This window comes from Drosophila takahashii, chromosome 2L (assembly GCF_030179915.1).
Source record: "Drosophila takahashii strain IR98-3 E-12201 chromosome 2L, DtakHiC1v2, whole genome shotgun sequence".
NCBI lineage: Eukaryota > Metazoa > Arthropoda > Insecta > Diptera > Drosophilidae > Drosophila > Drosophila takahashii.
The window spans coordinates 32910493-32937627 of NC_091678.1; the positions used below are offsets into that span (position 1 = coordinate 32910493).

The 27135-nt window shown below is 40.2% G+C and overlaps 1 protein-coding gene across 1 annotated transcript in view; it reads right to left on the bottom strand.

Annotated features, from left to right (window-relative positions):
* l(2)41Ab (lethal (2) 41Ab) overlaps window positions 1–27135 on the bottom strand; it is a 344790-nt gene that overhangs the window by 8874 nt on the left and 308781 nt on the right. The window lies entirely within an intron of this gene.

The window sequence follows — 27135 nt, forward strand, 5'->3', positions numbered from 1 at the left end:
AGTTGAATTGTTTTTTAGCTAAGAGCTACGTACATACATACATTTGTACATAAATTTGTGGGTGTACAGTTCTATAATAACTTTATCTTATTACTCGCATTTTATTTATTTTTCAGAGTGAAAATATCTGCAGTTGCATCAGCCAAATAATTTGTTTGTCGAAGCTGTAATTTTGTTTTAAAACCTTCTAAGGTAAGAAAAATATGTTGTATTTGTTTGACATACTTATGTATGCATGTAAATATCTATGCATGTACGCGGCTCACCCGATCTGAAACCCGATTTTCAACCCTTTCATATTCTGCTCCTCTCTCTCGCTCGCTCGACCTACGCGTCGCGAAGTTTCTCTCTTCACCTTCTTAAAACTGACACGATCTGCCCTGCTTACATTCGGTCTCCCTTCGCGCAAAGGACTGTATGTAAATATATATGTATGTATGTACGTGTGTCTCCCGTGCCTCTCTCTCTCTGAAATTCGATTTTCAACCCTTCATTTTCTACCCGTCTTGCTCCTCTCTCTCGGTCGTCTGTCCAACGTGTTTGTATTTTGGCTATTATTAACATTACATTATTTCAAAAAAGTTGTTTATCTAAAAACAAATCATTGATATCCCAATAACTCTTTTTTTCTAGATGAGGAAAGGCGAAGAAAATGGATCAGCTTAGGTCATATGGAGTTCAACAGACCTTGGGTAATAACAATGTTTTCTTGAGTCAAAAATGTGTTATTTAAAAATGTTTAAATGTTAAGTGTTAAATGTTTTAAATGTAAATAAATATAATATGCAAAAGAAAAAACCAAGTTACATTTTATTTTTAGGGTTTCAGTGTTAATATAAAACTTCCTTTCAAGAAATATTATTTCTTAAATCAAGAAATAAAATTTCTTGAAAGGAAATTTAAACAAGAAAGAATTTTTCTTGTTTAAAAGGTGCCTTTCTAAAAAACCCTTTTTAAGAAATTTAATTTCTTGAAACAAGAAACAAACCACCTTTGAAACAAGAATCGCCTTTCTTGTTTTAAGAAATATTTTTTCTTGTTTTTATGGTAGCTTTCTAAAAAACCCTTTCATGTTTTAAGAAATTTAATTTCTTAAAACAAGAAATATTTTTTCTTGTTTTAATGGTGCCTTTCAAAAAAACCATTTCTTGAAACAAAGGGGAGGTCGCCTTTGGCAAAAATTCAAGAAAGAATTTTCTAGATTTTAAGGAAATTCTTCGATTTTTTTTTATGAGTGTACGCACCAGCCGCGCGCAGTATTGCGGCTTTATCGCGCACGTGCTCGAATTTAATTATAATGACCGGGTCTACGTTCGGATTTGGCCTTCTCGGTGATATGCGAAAGGCCTCTCGAATCCTTGGTGGCAGCGTGAGTTTCAGATTGAAACACAGTGAGTGAAATAGTGACTTTAAGTTTTCATTATCTTGGTACGGCACACCATGGACTCTCAGGTCCGCTGCGATGGACTCGTTCACTTGTGTTGCCACCCGCGCTTCAATCTCTCCAACCCGCCCTCCTAGAGTTTGTGCATCCTTGGTCTCGGCCTCTAGCTACATCATCCTCTCCTTCAGCCTTTCCACCACTGCGACCTCATTCTCCAGTTGGTGCACCCGTTGAGTGAGTTCTTCTATTTTTCCACTCATCACGTTAACTTTTTCATGCATTTCGTGTAAAAGGCGATCCTCAGATTTTTGCATTGAGGCAGTTATTGTGGCAGTAATGTTAGCAGTTGCTCAGCAAATTTCTGCTCAACTAACTCAATCAGCGTAGGCGAGAGTGAATCATTTGGACGGTCTTTTTTAGGATCCGTGGAAGTATTTTCACGCAAGCGTTTTGTTGCTGGAGCCATTTGAGTGTCAATACAGTGAGTGCGTGTGAGTTTTCAGATTCCGTTTTGCTTAGCTCGACGCTTGTTTTGTTATTGCTTTGGCTGGCACTGGCAAGTATAAATTTGCTAATTGCCAATGTATTTAATTGTTTTAACAAAATTTACTGCACGGAACGAAACAACACGAAGTTTAAACGACACTTTTCAACAATTTTGGATTTTTTAGACGCGGGAATTTCACAAAAACGAAGACTTTTTGAGGACTCTTTTTGTGTACGTCTTTCTTCCTTGCTTGCTTGCTTTTATACAGCAGCATGTACGAAGCTGCGAAACGTGCCAACGCTACGAGACATCTCAGCAGCAAGCAGCAGGAAAAATGTTGTCAGAAATAGCGAAAGCACCCTGGGAAACCCTTTGCATAGACTTCGTGGGCCAACTACCGAGATCCAGCCACGGTAATAACATGTTGCTAGTGATGTTCGACAGGTTTACAAAATTGGTAGAAATTGCAGCCGTCCGGAAAGCAACAACAGATATCGTATTAAAGGTACTAAGGGATCATAGCATAAGGGTCATAGCGCGATTCGGAACACCAAAAAAAATAATCTCGGACAATGGGGTGCAATTTACTGGCAACAAGTTTATGCCACAACTACAGAAATGGGGAATTGCTCACCAGCTGACAGCCCCATACACCCCTCAAGAAAACCCGGCAGAAAGGGCAACCGTTCGATTAAAACAATGATAGCACAATTCTCGGAAACAGAACACACAAGATGGGACGACTGGCTACCTGAAATATCACTAGCAATCAACAGTAGCAGATCAGAATCAATAGGATATAGCCCGGCATATCTGCTATACGGACGGGAAATGAGACTACCAGGAAGCCTGTTTGCCGAAAACACGCAAGGATCGGGAATCGTAGAGGAGACAGTACATGCACGATGGGAGCGTATCATGGAAACAAGGAAACTAGCACACCTAAACATGGGAAAACCGGCACAGGATCAAGTAAGATCATACAACCTCCGGAAAAGGGACTGGACACCCAAAATAGGAGACATAGTATGGGAAAGACAACACCCCTTGTCAAAAGCAGCAACTGGATTCGCGGCAAAGCTAGCTCCAAAATACGAATGCCCATTCAAAGTAACAGGTTTCATATCAGCGGTTATTACAACAACAAAGCACACGGTGACCGGGAAGACGCACAGAGCCTACATAAACGAACTGAAACCCCATGTAGAAACCCTCGACTAACAAGCATGCGCAACTCCAAAACCAACTAACTAAAATCCATCCGCCCATGTTTCAGAATGGACAAGAAGTTACAAAACTCGCTCTCGAAGTACCGGGAGAACCTTCAAAGGCTCAACCAGCAGCGGCGGAGAGTGATCATACTCGGAGCCGTGGACGTGGCAGGTCCAGCTGGTTGCCGGAAGACAACCAGGGCTGCCACGGTAGGCAGACAGGAGCCACACAAAAAACCACGCTCGACGACACCCACCACAACAACACGGCAGACGCTGGCGACACCTACGACCATGAACACGACCACAACAATAACACGGCAAACATTGGCGACAACAACAATCAGGGACACGACCACAGCAGCAACACGGCAAGGCAACCTGGCGGAGCGGAAACCGAAAAACAAAGCTGGTGGTCTCGGATAACCACACAACCCGTATCCGGATCGGCAGAGATGGACACGTACACGTCAACACCAACGAGACATCAGCATCTTAAGCGGGGGGAGTGTGGCGACCCAGCGTCACAAATAATAACAAGAAAGGAAGTTAACTTCGGCCAGCCGAAGTTTATATACCCCTGCAGGTATGCCTACCTAAAATGTTGTTTTTACATTGTCAAAAATCAAAAAGCCTACTTTCTATAAAGTTTTTTCTATTATTTTGTTAATAATTCCTATGGCAGCCATAAGATATAGTGGTCCGATCCGGCTCGTTCCGACATATGTACTACCTGCAATAGAAAGAAGACTTTTGGGAAAGTCTCATTGCGATAGCTTTAAAACTGAGGGACTAGTTCGCATAGAAACGGACAGACGGACAGACGGACAGACGGACAGACGGACAGACAGACAGACGGACAGACGGACATGGCTAGATAGACTCGGCTATTGGTGCTGATCAAGAATATATATACTTTATGTGGTCGGAAACGTCTCCTTCACTGCGTTGCAAACATCTGACTGAAATTATAATACCCTCTGCAAGGGTATAAAAAGAACATTCCAAAAACACATCTATCTTTTTATTCTCCGCACCACATTCAAAATACGCGCCAAAATTGCACACTTTCAAAACGAGCGAGCAAACGGATACGCTAGTCGCACTAATATACCGATAGTCATCTACCAAGCCTGGCCACACTAATCCCACCGATACATCGATAATATATTACCATCGCTATATTGGTATACCTTGGTATTGGTGGTGGATACGTAAGAGTGCGGTTTTTAAATCGGCTCTGCGACCTGGTGAGGATCACTGGCGTCCCGGTGTGGTTTCCTAGAAATCAGCCCAGACCTAGTCGTAATCACTGAAGCGGCCCGGTTTACGTAATTCAGGCCCACCTCAGTGAGTTCCTCCAGACGTCACGTTTCCGGCTCCCGACCCGGAAACGAAACGGATGTAGAAACGGCAGGTCGAAACTAACGATGCCCGGCAGACCGAAACTAACGATGCCCTACATTCCAGAACACCACTAGAAATCCAAGTAGATCACTCCCAACGACTCAGAACACTACGTACCCGACGTACACAACGTACGCACGACGAAGCAGTTCATCAGTCTCACTTCCGCAGCATCAGATCCACGACGGCGAGCAGTTCATCACTCACACTTCCGTAGCATCGGACCCCCGACGGCAAGCAGGTTATCATTCACACTTCCGTGGCATAGGATCCTCGACGGCAAGCAGTTCATCGATGCCACTTCCGTGGCATCGGAGAATCGACGGCAAGCAGTTCATCACTCACACTTCCGTAGCACCGTACCCACGACGACAAGCAATTCATCACTCAAACTTCCGTAGCATCGGACCCACGACGGCAAGCAGTTCATCACTCACACTTACGTTCTGTCGCGAACCCTGACCACGCCGAGCTATACCGTCTCCCAAACCAGGGTCGTTACATCATATAGTACTCTCAACCATTTTCACCCCAAAAGGAATTTTTGAAGTTTGTCTAAATACTACGAAGATTAAAGACCAACAAAATAGTTAGTAAGAGGAATCTAGAATTTCCAATATGCACCATTGAAATTTATGCACCTATTCATCAATTAAATGTTCATTTGGAAAATGATTTACTTTGAGCCTAATAATCCAAATCACTTAGCTAATCAGTTAGCTAATCCGCCCCAGACAACACTAACAGCGTTTTTCGATCACTGCAAAACTGACTCTTTTGCCTAAACCAGGGACCGAAAATAATGATTATTTTTTTTGAGTAAAAAATAAAAATCTCCATTTAATGATTATTTTGTAAGCGAAAAAAATGTCGCTCAGAAATAATGATTATTTTGTGAGCGATATTATTTCGCTTAAAATATCACTCAAAGTGTGATTGTAGCCGTCTTACGCAGAATTTTACAATTATTTAAATGTGCACTTGTAGGTAGAACCAAAAAGCACATATCCATCTAAGAATAAAATACATTTTCTTTGTATAAACCGCAAAAAAAGCGGGTGACTTTTGTATAAAAAAAAAACCAACACACTAACACCCAGCCCACATGTCGGGTTGGGTCTGTGTGGAATAGTTCATAACATCTTGTTAAGTCGTTTTGCTAATATATAAATGACATAAAGTCCTAAGGTTGCTACAACTTTTTGTATTTATGCATACCTCTTGTAAACTAATAACCGCGTTTTTAAAAGTTTATACAAAGAAAACACCTTATTTTATTAACTCAATATGTGCTTCGTGGTTCAACCTACAAGCACAAATTTAAATCTTTCTAAAATTCCGTACAGAACGGCTGCAATCGCACTTTGAGTGATATTTTTAAGCGAAATAATATCGCTCACATAATAATCATTATTTCTGAGTGAAAAATTTTTTCGCTTACTAATAATCATTAAAGGGTAATTTTTATTTTTTCACTTATAATGATTACGGTCCCTGGCCTAAACACTTCTTTATGTTGAGGTGTCGTCTTATTACATATGGGCTAGGAACCAGTTCCAAGGAAGGAAAATGGGGTCAGATACGCCAACATTTTCTGGTGTTAAAAAGGATAATACTTTGTGCTATTACTTATGACTTTTACTTCATGAAGTTAAAGGTCCATCGTCGATCTCATTTCTAAAAACCGTTAATGGTTTTTTGTATGATACATTCCAATTGGCTTTCAAAGCATTAGGCTCACTTGAAGACGATAAGCACTGGGGTTTTACGTTGGCAGAAGCATCATTATGCCAGTATCCAAATAAATTACGCTTCCTTTTTGCAATATTGTTAACTCATTGCCAGTTATCTGACGCCATGAGTAGAGATGCAAAACCACCGATGGTGGGTACATCGATGTTTTCATAATCGATGATTGAAAACCTCGATATATCGCTGAAACCATCGAAAATTTTTAAATTTTTTTGAATTTCCCATAAATTGATCCAATTGGTAATAAAATGATTGTTTTTCTGAACCTTAATAGTAACTTATATTTATTTAACGCAAAATTGAGATCCACGAAGAACAAAACGAAAATAAAATAAAGAAAAATTTCAGTTCATTTCTTAAAAAACTACACTTCATCCACAACGAGGAAGCGCCCTAAGGGGCGGAAAAAATGTGCTTATCAGAGAGCTTCAACGAGTCAATCATTTTCAGATACACCTATCATTTACTTGAACCCGTTTTGATTAATCGCTTCGGGTGAGCAAAGCGAAATAAGCGGTGAGCGACCGCGATCGTCCCACGAATGATCTGATCGTTTAGATCGTACGGCTTGACGATTTTTCCCGTTTGTGGTCCAATAATTTGTACAATCGGTTGGTATCATCATGCGTATTCGCGCTTACCAGTGTTTATTTATTTATTTCCAAAAACACAGGCCGACAAAATGTGACATGGGTCGATGTCCAGGCCTGCCACCATTTTCTTTCGATAAATGAGGCTTTTCTTACTTCAGAATCATCAGCTCCTTTACAGTCATGTCCCGAAATCGAACCAGCAACTTTTCGCTGTTTTTGAAGAGCTAAATTTGCTCTATAGGCATTTATCCGAACTTGATTGGTCTTTTATGGATTCAAATGATAATCCCTCACATATTATAGAACAGTTTTATGGCTTACTATATGCAGCCTTCGATATGATCGTTCCCTCATTTCCCACTGGAAACGCGTCTCATAAGCCTCCGTGGTTCTCTCGTCGACTCTCTTTCCTTAAAAAAACCATGTCTAGACTTTTTAAGAAATATAAGAGAACCGGACAACAAGTTGACCATTATAGGTATCTAATTGCTCGTTCAAATTTTTTAGACCACAATTCCGATTGTTACAACAGTTACCTAAACCGTTGCAGAATCGAATTCCAAGACAATCCCAAGCAGTTCTTCGCATTTGTTAATTCGAAACGAAAATCGCAACTATTTCCATCATGCCTTCATCTTGATACAGTATCCGCCTCTAGCGACTCCGATATTGCGAACTTATTCGCACAATTCTTCCAGTCCACGTACTCTTCTTTTAGTTACGATAACACCTCTTCCTACCCATACCCTCTTCCTCACTCCAACTGCTTTTTCACACCCCTAATTAGTGAGGACGATGTTTTACAAAATTTGCAAACAATCAAGACGTCTTTCTCTTCTGGCCCTGATCTTGTACCGAGCTGTATCTTAAAAAAATGTGCCGATGCTTTGTGCAAACCGCTATTTAAACTTTTTCAGATATCCCTCCTTCATTCATTTTTCCCTGAATTTTGGAAGGAATCTTTTATCATTCCACTTCATAAAAAGGGAAGCAAGTTGGACATTAAAAACTACCGTGGTATTGCAAAACTAAGCGCAATCCCCAAGTTTTTCGAACAGCTTATTACCGCTCAGCTACAGAACCAATGCAGCTCAGTAATGAAAACGAAGATCAATGACTACAAATCTTCTTAAGTTTACTTCAGTCATCAGAAGACTTTATTGAAATGCGGATTGGTCTCATGTGGGTATGTGAGCACTGCAGGGATTTGGCAGTTGAGATGAGCAGCTTTATGAGGCAGACTCGAGACGGCCTATGTAATCTTTCACGAGTTTTTAAACAGCTCAATGATGGATTTAATTCCGTATGTGAACAATTTAATAATAAAAAATTATTAACCGAGTCGCCCAAACGCAAAAAAGCTAGCTCAACGACAGTAAAGGCGAGTGTTGAATCCACTTTAAATCCAAACTTGGTAGCTGCTGCAGTTTCTGGTGACACAGGGGTAAGTGAACCACCTGTGCCAATGGATACTGCTAGTTCAGGTGTAGTCCCTGTCCCTGTAGCCCCTGTATCTGAATGTCAGGCTCCAGATCCGGCGGAATCAACCAATCTGGTGCCGACCATACCCATAGGTACAGTGGGCGCCGTTTCTGTCGCTCAGCCGAATGAGGTTCAGGCTGCTGCTGGGGGGCGTAAAAATCTCTCAGTTGTACCCAGACGTACAGCAGGTGCCGCTTCTGGCTCTCAGCTGAGTGAGGTTCAGACTGCTGCTGGGGGGCGTAAGAAACTCTCAGTTGTTCCACATAGGAAGCAACTATTTGTTTCAAGATTTACGCCTGATACCACATCTGAGGATGTTTTGGAATTCATTCGTGAAAAATTCCCATCCGAGGATATTGCGGTTGAACAATTTCGATTTTCATACGCCCGTAGGATATCGTCTTTCAAAATTTTTGCTCCGCCTGATGTGTTTAAAGAACTGCTTTCTGAAAGCTTCTGGCTTAATGATGATCTGGTTATAAAAGAATTTGTTCCTAATAAACCAAGAACAAATAATAGGCCTTCCACGGTGCCAAAAAACTGAAAAGTTTATTATTGGCTTACCAAAATGTTAGAGGACTTAACATGAAGCTACCCAAATTTTTGTGCTGACTCCTCGGCATTTACGGACGATATCTTAGCTTTTACAGAAACTTGGCTGAAACCAGAGATAACAGACTGTGAAGTTCTCGCAAATAATTTTAATACCTACAGAACTGATCGCCTTTCCCGTAGGGGGGGCGGCGTTCTAATTGCTGTTACTTCTACCCTAAATTCTGAGAGAATTCACTCTCATGTCCCTAGTGACATTGAATTTGTTGGTGTGAAAGTTACCCTCCAATCCTTGTCTATCTTTATTACATGTTCCTATATTCCACCTGGCTCTGACCTTATAATTTATGAGCAACATCTAGCAGCTATTAAATCTATTCTATCCTTTCTTTCCAATAGAGACCTTTTGATTGTCTTGGGTGATTTTAATCTCCCGGATATTTCTTGGTCCCCTCCTTCTGACTCACTTGTCGCTCTACCCTTATCCGCCCATGACTTTGTGGATGGCCTTTTAGAATTATCGTTACAGCAAGTTAGCTTTATACGTAATTCATTAAATAGACAATTAGATCTTGTGTTTGTTTCAGATCCGTCTGAAGTCACAGTATCTAGAATTGACGCTCTTGTGGTACCAGAAGACCGATACCATCCAACTATGGAATTGACAATTTGCCTCCCCTACCTTGATACCCTCTCTCCTTTAGTCTCTCCAACTAAAATGAGAAGCTTTCGTAAATGTGACTTTAGTAAACTTAACTTAATGATTTCTCAACATAATTGGACAGAATTTTATAACTGTATGGACATCGAAAGTGCCACTGAACTGTTTTATAGCGTTCTAAACACTTTTTTTAATGAATGCGTTCCTGATAGGCTTCCTCCAAAGCCAAACAGGCCCCCTTGGTTTACAAATGCGCTTCAACGACTTAAAAATCTTAAATCAAACACTTATAAAAAGTATAAAAAATCGGGTAGGCCATCCGATTTTTCGAAATATGTGGTGGCTCGATCTGATTTTAACGTTCTTAACAGTCATTGCTATTCTATGTATTTAGATCGCTGTAAATTTGAATTTTCAAATGACCCGAAGCAGTTTTATAACTTTGTCAACGCAAAGCGAAAGTCATCAGCTTTGCCTTCATCGGTTCGATTTAACTCAATGGAGGCATCGACTGACTCTGAAATTGCTGATTTATTCTCAGACTTTTTCCAAACTACTTATAGCTCTTCTTCATGGTCAGAATCAAATTACCGTAATCCCTTAAATAGGGCAAATTGTATTTTTTCCCCTATAATTACCGAAAGTTCTCTCTTAAGAAATTTAACATCAACAACGCCAACTTATTCTCCCGGTCCTGATGGACTTCCTGGGTGTGTGCTTAAGTTTTGTGCATTAACCATCTGCAAACCTATTCTTAAACTTTTTCAATTGTCTATTTCATCATCAGTTTTTCCAACTATCTGGAAGGATTCTTTTATTATTCCACTTCACAAAAAGGGTGCGAAGGCGGATGCCCAGAATTATAGAGGTATTTCTAAATTGTCGGCTATTCCAAAAGCCTTTGAACGTATTATCACTTCTCATTTGCAACATTTATGTTCCTCGCTAATATCACCGTGTCAGCACGGTTTTGTTAAGCGAAGATCGACTACCACCAACCTACTTGAATTGTCATCAATTGTAATAAATGGATTTAACAATAAAATGCAGACTGACGTTGTATACACAGATTTCAGTAAAGCCTTTGACTCTGTTAACCACTCTCTTCTTTTATTCAAATTAGATTTGCTTGGGTTTCCATGTAATCTATTAACTTGGATTTCAAGCTATTTGAATGGGAGGACTCAGAGGGTTATATTTAAGAACGCTGTTTCAAAAACGATCCATGTGACATCTGGAGTACCTCAGGGTAGTCATTTGGGCCCTTTGCTGTTTACTTTGTTTATTAACGATCTTCCCTCTATTGTAACACATTCTCGTGTACTAATGTATGCTGATGATGTTAAGCTTTGTTTGACTTATAATAATATAGAGTCTGGTTTTGGCTTACAATCAGACATTGATCATTTTCAAGTATGGTGTGAGTATAACCTCTTAAATTTGAACTGCCTAAAATGCAACGTAATGACCTTTTATAGGGTTACCCCAACCTTTATAAGTTATTCGCTTCAGAATTTGCCACTTGACCGTATATATTCAGTAAATGACTTAGGCGTTCTTCTGGACCCGAAGCTTAAATTTGACTGCCACATAATGTCGACAGTCAATAAAGCTATGAGTGTTCTTGGGTTTATAAAGCGTTGGTCAAAAGAATTTGATGACCCTTATATAACCAAATTATTATTTACCTCCCTTGTCCGTCCTATATTGGAATATTGTTCTTCGGTTTGGAGCCCACAATACCAAGTCCACATTGACCGTATAGAGTCGGTACAAAAAAAATTTCTCCTTTTTGCCCTTCGTAGTTTGAACTGGGATCAAAACGTAAGGCTACCTTCCTACCAGAGTAGATTATTATTGCTTAATCTGCCCACACTTGCAAATCGTAGAAAAATGCTGGGTACCATTTTTATGCATAATCTTATAAGAGGTGATATTGATTCTGTAGAACTTGTTAGCCGCCTAACTTTTAATGTTCCCGTTAGACTAACACGTAATTATCAACCTCTTAATTTACCTCGATGTACATCAAATTTTGGTCTGCACGAGCCCTTTCGCGTTCTATGTAATAACTATAACGTTCTTTATCATTTAATTTGCACATCAACTTCTATCCCGGTATTAAAAACTAACATTTTAACTCATTTGCTTCACTCCTAACTGCTTTTTTTTTTTTTTTTATTACTTGTCCCGTCTTTATTGGTTTTATGTATTCTTCCCCGCGAACTCGCATTTTTGCCCAAATTTACAAAAGGGCCCCGCGCGTAACAAGCACGTGCTTGGTGTCGTTGGGCCACTTGTTTGTACTTCTCGTAGTGCATCAACGTCCATCATATATAGAAGCGCTTTTAAAAATGATAATCAAACCGTTGTTATTTTTACGAACTTCAGTAAAGCTTTCGATTCCGTGAACCATCAGTTATTATTGAAAAAATTAATACTATTAGGATTCCCGATCACGTTTACTAAGTGGATCTCAGCCTACCTGACGAACCGAATTCAAAGAATTGCTTTTAAAAGCACATTCTCAAACCTTGTTCACGTGACCTCTGGTGTTCCGCAAGGGAGCCACCTAGGACCCTTACTGTTTGGAATTTTCATAAATGACTTGCCACAAGTTGTTCTCATTGCTCATGTTATGATGTATGCTGATGACGTAAAACTCTGTTTGCCGTTATCGAATCCCGATTCCCAGGCACTTTTGCAAGCTGATCTGAACAATCTGGATTCTTGGTGCATCCAGAAATTGTTGTTTTTGAACAACTCTAAATGTAACTTTATGTCCTTTTATCGGAAGAAGCTTCTCCTCACTACATATTCTATTGGGTCGAATAAATTTTAATTTCTCTAATCACATTGGTATCATAGTTAGTAAAGCAAAAGGGGTTTTTGCGTTTGTAAAGCGCTGGTCTAAAGAATTTGAGGATCCCTACACCACAAAGCACATTTACATTTCTCTTGTGCGACCAATTCTTGAATACTGCTCGTGCGTATGGTCACCTCAATATGCTAAATATCAGGACCTAATCGAATCGGTACAGAAACAGTTCCTTTTGTTTGCTTTACGTCGGTTAAACTGGGAACCACAACGTCACCTGCCATCCTACGTCGATAGACTGCTCGTTTATAAAGATTCCAAACAAAAGTGGTCCAAGGTAACTCCCTTGAGGAACGCCAGAAGTCACATGCACAAGGTTTGAGATCGAATTTTTAAATAATACGCTCTGCGTCCGGTTCAATAAGTATGAAGAAATCCACTTCGTCAACGAGATCGGGAATTCCAAAAGCGTAAGTTTTTTTAACACTAACAGATGGTTCACCGAATCGAAAGCCTTACAGAAATCTGTAAAAATTACATCAGTTTCGGTGTTTGTTTTAAACGCATTCCTAATAACTGTAGTAAACTCTAGAAGGTTGGTTGACGCTGATCTATGTTTCATAAAGCCGTGCTGTGTTGAGTCATTATTGAGCTACACTGGTGCTGAAGCTGAGCAGTAATTAATTGTTCGAAGAATTTGGCAATAGCACTGAGTTTTGCAATCCCTCGGTAGTTATTAATGTTCGATTTACTTCCCTTTTTCTGAAGCGGAATTATAAAAGATTCCTTCCAAACTTCTGAAAAAAATGAGTGCTGCAGGGATAACTGAAATAATTTTGACAGTGGCCCACACAATGCGCTAGCACAATATTTTAAAACGCAGCTTGGTACAAGATAAGGACCAGAAGAGAAGGATGACTTGATACTTTGTAGATTTTGAAAAACATCATCTACGCTTATTATAGGCATAAACATACCATTAGAGTGCGGAAGTGAAAAGGGATACGCTGAGGTATTATCGTAGCTTGTGGATAAATACGTGGACTGGAAAAAATTTGCAAATAAATTGGCAATATCGGCATCATTAAAAGCAGAAACGGAATTCAGATGAAGGCAGCATGGAAATTGTTGAGACTTGCGTTTGGAGTTAACAAATGCATAGAACTGTTTCGGGTTATCATGAAACTCAGTTCTGCAACGATTAAGGTAATTCTTGTAGCATTGGGAATTGTGAGTTATGAATTCAGAACGCGCAGGAAGGTATCTCGAATAGTCTACTTGCATCCATGTCCTCTACGAGTGAACCAAGGAGGCTTATAAGAAACATCAGGTGAGGGGAATGAAGGCACATACAAATCGAAAACCGTGCCGAGAATGCCGTAGAACTGTTTAACAATGTTAAGATGTTCTTCGTTTAAATCCATAAAAGACCAATCTACTTCGGATAAATAAAGATTCATATCAGTAAAGCTGGTCTTTCGAAAGCAGCGAACAGATGCTGGTTCGATTTCAGGACCTGGTAATAAAGGAGCCGAGGCTTCCAGAATGACCTCAAGTGTAGGGTGATAATTGTCTTCAGGGCTAACGAGCGGGTCAATTCTAGAAACGTAGGCATTGGCGAACTCATACGCAAAAATAAGGTCCATGATTATATTTGAGGAGTTCTGAATAGAGTTCAATTGTCCCAATAAGAGGTCGATAAGGCCGTGTACCAACTCGTGAGGTAAAGAGGGAACAAGAACAAACGGAAACAAAATAGTCTTGAACGTTAATATGAACAGCAACAGATTCTAAAGTGCTTTCAGAGTCGATTATCCGAATTAATTCTGAAACCAGATCGGACTTGACGGTAATAAGAACACCGCCGCCCAGACGCACTGTACGATCTCGTCTATAGATGACATAGTTGCCCGCAAGTATTTCGCAGTCAGACACAGAGGAATTAAGCCACGTTTCAGTAAAGGCAATCACATTGGCGTCAAAGGAGACACTATTGACGTGCAGTTTACTGAGTTTACCCAGTAAACTACGTCCATTCTGATAGTGTAGAGAGAATGACTCAATTAGTTTTTTGGAACCCTGGGCGAAAGGGTTTGAGGCTCAGGAACTCGAGAATTTGATTTGTTAACATACTCGTGAACAATGGCATGCTCCGGCCAGATTGCTTTATCAATGACTTTATCAATTAGAGTGTCAGAAATTCCAATCTTAAACGACGATATTTCGCGTCTTTGCTTAAAACTGAACTTTGAGACAGTAATTTCGGTGCCAGAAATATTCAGTTTGCTACTTAGGTGGGTCCTAACGTCGTTCTCAGAAGCCCCAGGCTTTAAACGGGAGACGAAAATGAACCTTTTGGGTGCAACGCCAACTATGGGCGCAGATATCCTTGGCGCGACACCAGATATGATTGATCCACAGTTGATTCTTACAGGTGCCGAATGTGTGGCTATCGCGGCATTGGTGGTACAAGTAGAATTAGCTACGTCCATATTATCGGAAATAGCAGACGACCGGGCGGTGGCCAATAAAGCGCCTTTTGGTGCCGCGGCTTGCAACGTAGATGCCTGGTCTTTGTTGGCAACAGAGCCAAGATGCAGTCCAGTAGGTGAATGCAGAGGAAGAGAAACCAGGGACGTCGCCGGGGCAACTGTTGGTACAGTTGTCGAGTGATCTGAAGATATGTGGTCTTCATCAGCTGCACCACCTTCCGGCAGGGAGGAAGTGGTAAGAGTGGGAGAGGCTTGATTGAAGTCCATAAGTGCTCTTGTAATAGGGCTCAGTTGCATTGAGGCGGAAGACTGTGGAACATTTAAGGTATTATTAGGCAAGGAGTACGTTTGGGCGACACATTTTCAGGTTCTTAAAGTGTGATTCAGCAGAGCGGAATTTATCTTGAAGCTCGAGGAACCCAGTCGACAGGGCTTGGAACTCCAGGTGGGTTTGACGCAAGAATGTTTTCATATCAACCTCAATATGCCTGCAGTTTGGACAAGTCCAATTAAGACCAACCCGTGACCTAAGCTTGTCCACAATTGGGCCACTTGTCCGCCCTAGCTCTACGCAGATAGGATGTGCCAAGTTGTCACAAATCCAGCAGCAAACCAAAGTTTAATGGGAAGTTATTTTGTTGCCATAAGAGCAGGAAGCGGCACAGCATGAACTCATTTCGTTTGTTTTAATATATAAATTGATTTTGTAATTGGTTTAATAATCGCGGCTAAGAGCCGATCAAAACAAAAAGCGAAGAGCGCAGGAAAAGCTTGTTGTTTAAGCTCCAAAAAATCAAGTGCGTGTGATTGTTCAGCAGCAGATGACCGGAGAGTAATTACACCAACAACAAACCACACTGTTAAGCGTAATGCACGAGAGCGATAGAAGAGCTAAAGCACGAGCAACAACAACTCTAGCGGTTAAAACGCAATGCACAAGAACGGGGCGGCAAAGCGGATAGGGAAATTGTTCACTATGTAGTTTTGCGATATAAAAAGTCACTGTCTTTACTTAAAACGATCCAGTTTGTTCGGATTGTTAAAGATCACAAGGTCACCAACAGCTTGCTGAAATTCTGGTCAAAATGGACAGATTTTTCACGGAGAAAACTTCGTTTGAAGATAGAGCGATATAAAGCACGTCTAACAGCGGCAGCGAACGATGATGATTGATGACCGTGTGACCGTGCAGTTTGAGTTTATCGTGCATTCGTCAGCTTTCCTGCCACGGTTATGTTATTAAAATTTTAAGCACTCGTCATGTATGTCGATCTAATATTATTTTTTTAAGTAATAATAGTTTATAAAAAATGTGTGCCTTAGTATGTAAACATAGAAGGAATTAAATCGCTTTCTTTAGTTAAGAATTAAATATTTAATATTCCTTTTGATTTCATTAAACATACAATATATTCAAACGCATTTTCCTTTGATTTAATATCTTGGTCACACGAAATTTATAATAAACTTAATCTTTTCACAATCAATTCTTGTACAAATTCTTGTACAATCAATTCTTGTCGAAGCCGCAATCATCGGGAACGATTGATCGCTTCGGAACGATCATTTTGTTCACCTACGCCTGAAGCTAAAAATCACATCAGCCGAAAGCCGAAGTATGATCCGATCGTGATTATTCGTTGCCGAGTGAGTTTACCGGATTAAACGAAAATTCAGGATCGATGATCGATCGTACTCGATCATACTCGTTGCAGCTCTCTGTTGCTCATTTATCAAGTTTACTTACTGCTGCTTAGCGTTTTTTTCTCTTATTGATACATCGATGGTTGAAAACCTACATCGATGTATCGACGTTTTTAAAAACATCGATAATATCGAAAGACTTTCTAATACCCGTCACTCAGCTAAAGGGAGTGTAAGGGAGTTGGATATATAACATTTTTATGATTGCGCATAACTTTTTAATGAATGGACCGATTTGAAAAATGTCTTCTACATTTTGATAGGTATAAATATACACAACAAAATTGCATTTATACTTCTCGGAAATCTTTAAGGATGTGGGCGCAGGACACATTTTAAAATCGTTCGTGGGCGATTGTGGGCGTTAGAGGGGGCGTGGCGCTCGGCTGAAATAAACTTGCGCTGCGTAGGAGGCCCAAGAATATGTGTGGAAAGACTTAACCTTCTAGCTTTTGTAGTTTCCGAGATCTCAGCGTTCATACAGACGGACAGACGGAGATACGGACAAACGGACAGACGGGCATGGCTATTTTGACTCGGCTAGTGACCCTGATCAAGAATCTATATACTTTATGGGGTCGGAAACGCTTCCTTCTCCCTGTTACATACTTTTGCACGAATACAATATACCATTACGGGTATAATTATGCTCATATTGCCTCATCAATTCTTAACAAAGTTGTAAAATAAAATTTTTGTAATCGCTAGACCTACCAGTAAAGACAACGATTTTAGTTTAGCAACTTTGCATCAAGCAACAACAGCGCAACGTGTAAGAAGAGAACAGCAATACGAGCACCGGAATATTATTTTGTAAACCTGTTATATGTTGCTCCAAACTGGTCTTTCCTAAACCTTTATCCAGACTTGATGGGTATGTCTCAATTACTCGCCTCAGCTTACTGTGTTGTTCTGGAGATAGCTGATAAGGCGTGAAAGGGCTTCGGAAGGTCGTTCATATCCAAGTCTCCGGTCATTAAGTGGTACTTCGGTTGTGCTTCGATGGCTGCAGACAGAAAGACAGACAGACAGACAGACCTAATCGGAGATGCCAGCAACAAGCTTCCCATCTGGGAATTTAGATTATCCTTATTGAGCTCAACAAATTTGTTTTCTTCTAGCTTGTTCTGCAATCGGAAATGCAAGTTATGCATATCGGATACATAGTCGCTAAAAGATTCGTGTTGTCTCGTTTTGTCTCGGCTGTATCCCATAAAGTATTTGTAACCACTCATCGCGGAACAAAAATCTTTCGACGATCATACCGCGGCTGTTTCCGTCAAACTTCAAATTCATTTGTCCACCCGAACTTCTTTTGGTGCCTGGAATTCTGGGCTCTGGTCGTACTCTGCGTGTCGTGGATAACTCGTGTCCGGGCCGTTATTTCGGGATGTATCGGGTGCCGGTGATCTTGAAGCCGATGCCTCTGGCTGTTGAGAGTCTCCTGCGACAGCGGTTCGAGTGGAGGCGTCTTTTTGTAATACAAAAAATGTCAGATGGTACTTGATGCTCCATCCTAATTGATTGCGAGGATCGCAATTCCACTACTTGCGCCTTTGATGCTTTTATCTGCGCTTGCGTGGCTGCCTGTGTTTCATTATTTTGCTTAATCGGCTCACGCATGATTTGCTCTCTTCTCTCGGCCGCTTCCAAATTGCTTTTCGGGCTGGCCTCTTACTGTGGAAGCATACTGTGGAGCATACTTCCCCCTACAGCTATTTCGGTATCGTCTAATTAATCCATGTTGCTTTCAATGGATCTACTTTCGTCTTCCTCTTCCGGCTCGCGGAACATACTAAAATTGTCTCTGTCAAGAGAACTGGTTCTCCGTGGCGTAGCGTCGGCACTTGCACTTCTTGCTGTGGATTGGAAAAGCACTTTCTTCTTTGCCCATTCATTCATTGTTAATGTAAATTAGCTTAAATGTTTGCTTCTATGTGTCTTGTTGTCCAACTGTGAACTGTCTTATATGTGTACCTTTATAGATTCGAGCTAGCGATTGTGTTTGTGGAGTATAACTTAAAAATGAGTAAAACAGTAAAACAGAGAAATTAACCATAAAAGTGTCCTTGTTGCCATAGAATTAGAATTTTTGCTAATTATACCCTTGTAGAGGGTATTATAATTTCAGTCAGATGTTTGCAACGCAGTCAAGGAGACGTTTCCGACCACATAAAGTATATATATTCTTGATCAGCACCAATAGCCGAGTCTATCTAGCCATGTCCATCTGTCCGTTTCTATACGAACTAGTCTCTCAGTTTTAAAGCTATCGCGATGAAGCTTTCCCGAAGGTCTTCTTTCTATTGCAGGTAGTACATATGTCGGAGCGAGCCGGATCGGACCACTATATCTTAAGGCTCCCATAGGAATATTCAAACAAATATAAGAAAATTCATTGTAACTTTGTAGAAAGTAGGCGTTTTGATTCTTGACTACTTAAAAACAAAATTTAAATAAATAGAAACGCTGAATCTGGAATCCCTGGAACTGCACCGAGTGAGAATTCTTTTATCTGCAAGGGTATATAAGCTTCGGCTGGCCGAAGGTAGCTCCCTTTCTTGTTTTTGCTCCTTTTTGGTAAACTTGCGTTTATCTAGCCACCTATGTTGTAACGTTCCTGCTATGCTGGGGTAAATCTACGGTGTCCAGGAGTTCGTTCCAACATTTATTTGTGTCAGGAGTAGTTGCTGTAAGAGTTTGACCCGGTTCCCAGAGTATGACACGAGCGGGGTTCGGTGAAATTGAAGGGGGTTGCGTTTATTTACTTAAATTTTACAGAGTTTAAGAAAAGGATAGAGCGGCGCGGCTGGTTCCCTCTTCGGCGGTGACGTCGAGTGCGGTCGTGGATGGCTACTGATCGTCCTTCGGTAGTTGCGCAGCGGCTGGCGTCCTGTAGATGAGAAAGAAAGAATACGGCTATCTGCGCCGGAAAGTATGCCCCTCGGTGGTTGGACACGAGAGCAACGGCTTCCTGTTTGCGCCGGAGAATATGTCCCGAGAAATCCCTGGTGTCTCCGTGTGTGTGAGAGGGTTTGGAGACCACTTAGGTCTTCCAGGTTAACCGAGAGAGTTTTGGAGGCCACTTAGGTCTTCCAGGTTAAGCGAGAGAGTGGGTAGAGGAGGGGGTTTCGCTAACTACAATGTATTTGGACGGGGTACTAGACCCTATCCTAGAAAAAAGACTCCACAAGTAACTCCCAGAGAGGTTGCTCACACCAATGCGTAAGGCTCACCTTCTCCGATCACTGTCGGTTGAAGAGTGACTAGAACTGGGCAACCGGCGCCCTTTTTATACCCGTTGGCGTGAATAAGTGTGCCCGCACCACGTCAAAATCCCTGATCCTACGGCTTAGCGCGTGTGGCCAGTTGATCATGGATCAGTGTGACCAGGTAATCGTGGGTCAGTGTGACCCGGTGATCGTGGATCAGTGTGCCCAGCTATTTCTATTGGCGCGCCCGCCTTTTTATTTGAATTTGAATTCGTTTCAGGTTTTTTATTCTCTTAAACTAATTATTATTATATTTATCCCATTCCCTATGTCGCTTCATGCTTTTTATCTCTCTTAACCTAAGCTTAATTTATATGTTTATTTATATTGTGCGCTCTGGAGCGTCACAATGTGTTCACCATGTATAGGACTAATTACACTGGTCGACAAAAAAAAGCCCAAGAATAAAAGCTACCAAACCTGAAAGGATTTTAGCTGTAGAGAACTACCTCATACTTGGAAACTTTCCATCACGTCGAAGTTTTGAGAAATCCGTGGTCAAAGTTCCAAATTTTCGATTTTTAGGCACTTTTTGCGGCTTAATAGAAAGAAAACCCTTCGTAGCCCAGAGCCAAAATTTAGCGGAAAAGGTACTTTGGACCTTTAATTTCAAGATTGCCCAATCACAAAGTTGGGCGTCCTCTACTTCATTAGCTACAATGGATTTGACTGACGTACATTTTGTAACTTTTTTTCATCTATAGTAGCCTGATATTTTTAATGTATTGTATGTGTACGGGTCTCAGTTCAACAAGGAAAATATCAGGCTACTATAGATGAAAAAAAGTGACAATAAGTACTTCTGTAAAATCGATTGTAGCTAAAGAAATAGAGGTCGCCCAGCTTTGTGATTGAACACTCTTGAAGTTAAAGGTTCAAGGTACAAGTTCCTCTAAATTGTGGCTCTGGGCTACGAAAGGTTTTTTTACTATTAAGCCGCAAAAAGTGCCTAAAAATCGAAAATTTGGAACTTTGACCACGGATTTCTAAAAACTTCGACGTGTTGGAAAGTTTCCAAGGATGAGGTAGTACTTTACAGCTATAATTCTTTCAGGTTTTGTAGCGTTTATTCTTGGGCCAAGAAAGAGTCTTGATTTTGTCGACCTGTGTTACTTTTGCTTCCCCATGAAGCTACATCATAATTGAAAACAAGAAAGAATGCTATAGTCGAGTGCCTCGACTATTAGATACGCGTTACTCAGCTAAACAACTTAATAGAAATATGCCTTCTTATATGTTTTTCGCTGTCTCTCTCTAGCGCAGGTGAATGCACTTGTGAAAAACGTATGCGAGCAAAAAGAGACAAAATGCGCGCCCCATTTCAACCACAGAAAAAAAGGCAGATTTTTTCCAATGCCATTTCCTAGATGGCGCTAGTGTATATTGTATTGCGCCATCTACCGCCAGATATTGGTACTACTGGTCATGAAAGGCGGAAATGTAGGTTTAAGCGTTTATTGGGTTTGTGGGCGTTAGAGTGGGCGTGGCAATTTTTTACTTGGCCAATCGAAAGGTATTGACGAAGCGAATACATAACAGTTACTATTTTCATAATAGCTTCAAAACTGTGGGCGTTAGAGGGGGCTTGTGGGCGTAAGAGGGGGCGTGGCACCTTTTTGAAACAAACTTGCGCTGCGTAGGAGCTCCTAGAATCTGCATGCAAAAGGCCAATCTTCTAGCTTTTATAGTTTCCGAGATCTCAGCGTTCATACGGACGGACAGACAGACAGACAGACAGACAGACAGACAGACAGACAGACAGACAGACAGACAGACAGACAGACAGACAGACAGACAGACAGACAGACAGACAGACAGACAGACAGACAGACAGACAGACAGACAGACAGACAGACAGACAGACAGACAGACAGACAGACAGACAGACAGACAGACAGACAGACAGACAGACAGACAGACAGACAGACAGACAGACAGACAGACAGACAGACAGACAGACAGACAGACAGACAGACAGACAGACAGACAGACAGACAGACAGACAGACAGACAGACAGACAGACAGACAGACAGACAGACAGACAGACAGACAGACAGACAGACAGACAGACAGACAGACAGACAGACAGACAGACAGACAGACAGACAGACAGACAGACAGACAGACAGACAGACAGACAGACAGACAGACAGACAGACAGACAGACAGACAGACAGACAGACAGACAGACAGACAGACAGACAGACAGACAGACAGACAGACAGACAGACAGACAGACAGACAGACAGACAGACAGACAGACAGACAGACAGACAGACAGACAGACAGACAGACAGACAGACAGACAGCCAGACAGACAGACAGACAGACAGACAGACAGACAGACAGACAGACAGACAGACAGACAGACAGACAGACAGACAGACAGACATGGCTAGATCGGAAACGCTTCCTTCTAGCTGTTACATACTTTTGCACGAATAAATACATTGTTCCTGATGGCTCCTTAGCAGAAAGTGCATCAGAAGCAAGACACAAACTTTGTTTGTAGCCAGGCGCAGTTTTCTGAATCGTTACTAATAAGGAATTAAGAAAATTAATTTTAAAAAATTCAAAAAAATTCACAAAAGCTTGATGAGTGGCTTAAAAATTAAGGACATAAGGTATCTTTGTTTCACAAAAAGCATTGTAGAAGAAAATGTTTTTATTTAATTTTTTAATTTAATTCCGAAAGAGTAACAAAATTGCCCACTCTCAAAAATATATCCCAAAGGTCAAAAATTCCGGAAATACCAGAGCTGATGGAGTATAGGCGTAGTGGCAAATTATGCTTAGAAAAGACTTATTTATCAAAATAAAATGGTGGCAAGCCTGTTGGCATGTGTAATTTTCAACAATTACTTAATAAAAAAACAAGATTTTAACTACTGTGCGGGGGACAAATTGAAAAAAAAAAACAAAATTCAAAATGTTGTTTAATTTCAATTAATTTAATATCAAAAAGAATTTCGATATATCTTTTAAACTTGAGTTTTTGCACCAAAAACGGGTTTTTTGCCCACAGTGCAATGGGAACTAGCTGCGCCTAGAAAAAAAGTCTGTCCGAAGTCCGCCTCCCGCCAGTCGTCGGAAATAGTTCGCATTGTTATATAGTATTATAAAAGAACACCTCATATCTCCCGCTGGAAAATGTTAGTAATTTGCTTATGAAAGAAGCAAAGTATATCTATGATTTTCAAAATATAATGGAAGGTCCTAAAGTCATACCTCTATTCTGAGACAAAGTTCTGATTGAGTGGCCGCTAAATTCCGACTGTCGCATAAGTTGGGTACTTTTAAATTCAGTCGTTTAAAAATAAAAACAAATTAATAAGCACGTGCTTATGCGGTTATTCCACTACATTGTTCGGGTCATTCATTAGAGCATTCATTGGAGGCTTAGAAAGGGACAAATATATATGCTATTTTTGGGATTTGTTTGTATAAGATGGCATGGTCACTTAAAATTTAGACGTTAAATTTAAACTTTATAATTCAAATAACTTTGACTGGTTAAATCATTAAGGTTGAAGGCTGTAAAATTAATAGTGTGTGTTGCCAAAAAATCAGACACTTTTACCAAGTTTTTAAATTGTTTTGGGCTGTTTAAAGTACATCTGTAATTGTTTTTAATTTTATCATACCCGGCATTAATTTTTAGGAAGGCAATTTTATATAAATTTATAGACGCAGTTATGTCTTTATATAGAAATATGCGAGTTATTTTTAGTTGGCAACGGAGTAATTAGGCCACTAAAATAATTTTTGTATTGTTCATATTTGTTTATAGCACCTTATTAGACGCAAAAGGTTTGGCAATTCAACAAAAAAAAAATCAAATCAATTTTTATTATTGATCCCATTTCACAGTAGCTCTAATAAATGAGCAAAATTGTACTTTTTAGATTCAATTTTGCTCATTGCTCATCGGTTCAGGTAGTACCGTATTGAGGCATTTTACAATACTAAAAAAAAAATACCAAAAGTGCCCATCAGTTTTTACAATTTGCTCATTGATTGCTTATTGCAGCCGACATATATCTGTCTTGCTCGCACCTACGTAAAATTGTATATGCTGAGAAAAAATTGCACTAATGAATGACCCGAACAATGTAGTGGAATAACCGCATTATCTGCTTAAAAACCCTTGTCCTTAAGGAATATGAAATAATCCTATGCGCCAATATGGGCATATTAGTGCCCCATTCCTGAAAAAGACTTGGGCCGACATCAAATGTTCAGGCACCAATAACCTCGCCGAATGGGGTGGGTTCTTGGTAAGTCTTTCTCCTCTCCAACATAACGAGAATAAATATTAAAGATGCCTGAAAAATAATAAAAGTCGTAAAGTCCGTCGGTCATCAATCTAAATTGATCGTAACACGATCGGGCAATGTTTCGGCCACATTCCCTCCCGTTTACACATTCGTGTGCCAAATGGTTCGTCGCGGGCCGCGCAATACGATCCCCTATTGTCTAGGTTGTCGGTCAGAAATTATGTCGATATTTATCACCTACTCAACTTATCGCCTCAGCAACCCCCTTCTGAAAACTTAGCACTTCCTGGTTTTAGGATCAATTTCACATTACAAATTTATTGTTTATTGCCATATAGGAATTTAACTGTAATTTACCAACAAAGTTTGTTAGCGGAGAGTATCGAATTTACCACACAATTTAGAAACACAAGGCTGATAGTCACCGCTGAAAAGTCAATGTTTTATTATATTATAAAAAGTTAACTTATGCAAAGATAACACAGGTCAACAAAATGGACTTTATTAAAAGGTGCAGGCCTATTGGCCTTAAAACATGTTAATATAGACGTATATAAGCATATCTGCATACTTAGTTTTCGCGTTTAACGGGTGGTATTTGGGCAATCGCGGTTTGAAAAAAATAGCAACATTTAATTTTTTGATTTAAGATATCTTCGAGGGTCTGTGCTCAGTTGTAATAATACCTATGCCAAAAAATTGCTTAGATGCCCTTCTACATTATTGCACTTAAGGTTCCATCATAATGTGAGTCAATCACAGCCTATGAGCCATTGAAGTAATTTGTTCACCTCTATTCCCAACCAACTTGATGCGGTGAACACGCTTAAAAAAATACAAGGAAAAATATATGCCCTAAAATATTTTACAGGCATCTAGAGGCGTCTTTCACCGAATTTTTAAGACAAATACGACCATTGGACTTTTTTTTGTAATTAATTCATAAAAAATATGGGCACTTCCAAAATGTCGCTCGGGACATTTGCACATATTTAAAGTTGAAAAAAAATTGTAAAACAATGGATTTTAATTTTAATTATGGGCTTTTCTTTTCACTCTTCCCAAGCTCTATTTTTGGTAAAAATCTTGATTTTGTACCACTTTTAGTTTTTAAGATATCGGTAAAAAACTGCCGTATTCGCTCGGGACAAAAATAGAAGTGGATTTCGGGGAAGTTCATACAACACCAGAAATTGGCGAATTCTGATGGAATATTTGTATGCGATTTTTTTAGAATGTTGTTCAAACATGTCGCTGTGAAATGCTTTTGGTTTTACTCAAAAAGTCTTTGCCGTTTTTTTTTTATGCATTTTCAACCACATTCGCTCGGGACATGTCGCTCGGGACATTTTTTCCGACTGTTTTGTAAAGCGGATTTCTTTGCCTCTATCTCTCAATTGCTGGATGTTTTGCTTTTAACTTAATAGTTTAGCATGTGAATGAAGCATTCAGTACAGAAAAATGTCACATATTAGCATTCCTATAGGATAAATTAACAACAGAAGACAGGTCCAAAAAATAACAAAAAAATAGCCAAAAACTGATTTTTGCGTATATTGGTGGAGTTTGTCATAAAAATAATCAAACTATACTCCAAATTTGTAGTTAAGCTCAGTATCCAACTAATTAGAAACTAATATCGGGGCAAAATCATGTGGAAATATGTTTTATTCAAGCTTTAAGGTTTTTGGCTTGGTGGACTTTTTTTTGGAAGTGCCCATATTTGTAAAATATTTAAAAAATCATAACATTATTATACACTAATGTGTATCATCATAGATGTATTCTGCGTTTAATTATTTTGATAACATGTTTTGTTTAGTTTTTATGGGCTGTTAAAGTTTTTGGTGTAGACTGGTTGAAATAAGCTGTGAACCACTGTACATACATATGCGGCCAGCAGTGTGCGGATGATCACTGTAAAGCTGGCCGAGCTACCCCATCGGGAACATTCCTCTGGAAAATATAATATTTTCATGAGGTTTCTCCATACAAGCGGAAGGGACAAAACCTCATTTACCCCTTACATTTCTTCCGTCTCTGGTTTCAAAATACACGGGGGTGACACAAAAAGTAAGGGGTAAATGAGGTTTCTATGTGGTTTTCCAAGGGAATTTACATTTTCCCTACACCGTCGCCTGCTAGAAGATACAGGATTTCCAACACTTTCTGCTAAAAGGAGCAGGATTTTCAACACACAAAGAACCACCTTCTCACTTTCCCTTCTAGAACATTCCTGAATATTCTAATGTACGTTATTGTTGTTGTAAGGCTTGCTCTCTCTCTTGCGATCACACCACACTCACTCTCTCAGACCCTGCAAGCATTTTCTATCGCGGAAGTCACTATTTAGTGACGTCTAGAAGATGAAAACGATCGTCCGCGATATCGCATTCGGATCGCCGAAGTCACCCCCGTCGGGAAGAACTGTTCCACTACGGCGACACTTCCCGAAGTCACTTCTGAGTGACTCCTAGAAGTGTCGCGGAAGTCACTTCCAGAAGTGACTTCGGCGACGCTTCTAGAAGTGTCGCCGTAGTGGAACATTTCTTCCCGACGGGGGTGACTTCGGCGATCCGAATGCGATATCGCGGAAGTTACTTCCAGAAGTGACTTAGGCGACACTTCTAGAAGTGCCGCCTTAGTGGAACAGTTCTTCCCGACGGGGGTGACTTCGGCGATCCGAATGCGATATCGTGCAAGTCACTTGTAGAAGTGTCGCCGAAGTCACTTCTGGAAGTTACTCAGAAGACACTTGTAGACGATACCTAGAAGACCCTTTCCCAATTGGAAAATATGTTTTTTGTGCTCATTCTTCATGTTTATTTTTTCAACACATTTGTTGAAATATATAGTTACAAAAGCATTGCGGCATGTAAGCACGGTCCATAAGCTTGTAGGAAATGGTGTTGTATTATTTTATTTAATTCCAATTTCGTGTTCCGTCTATGAAAATGCTTTAAACAACAAAAAAAAATAATTAATATTGTGCCATATAAAAATCGGAGGAGGTATTTACCTTTTATAATTAAATAAGTGGAG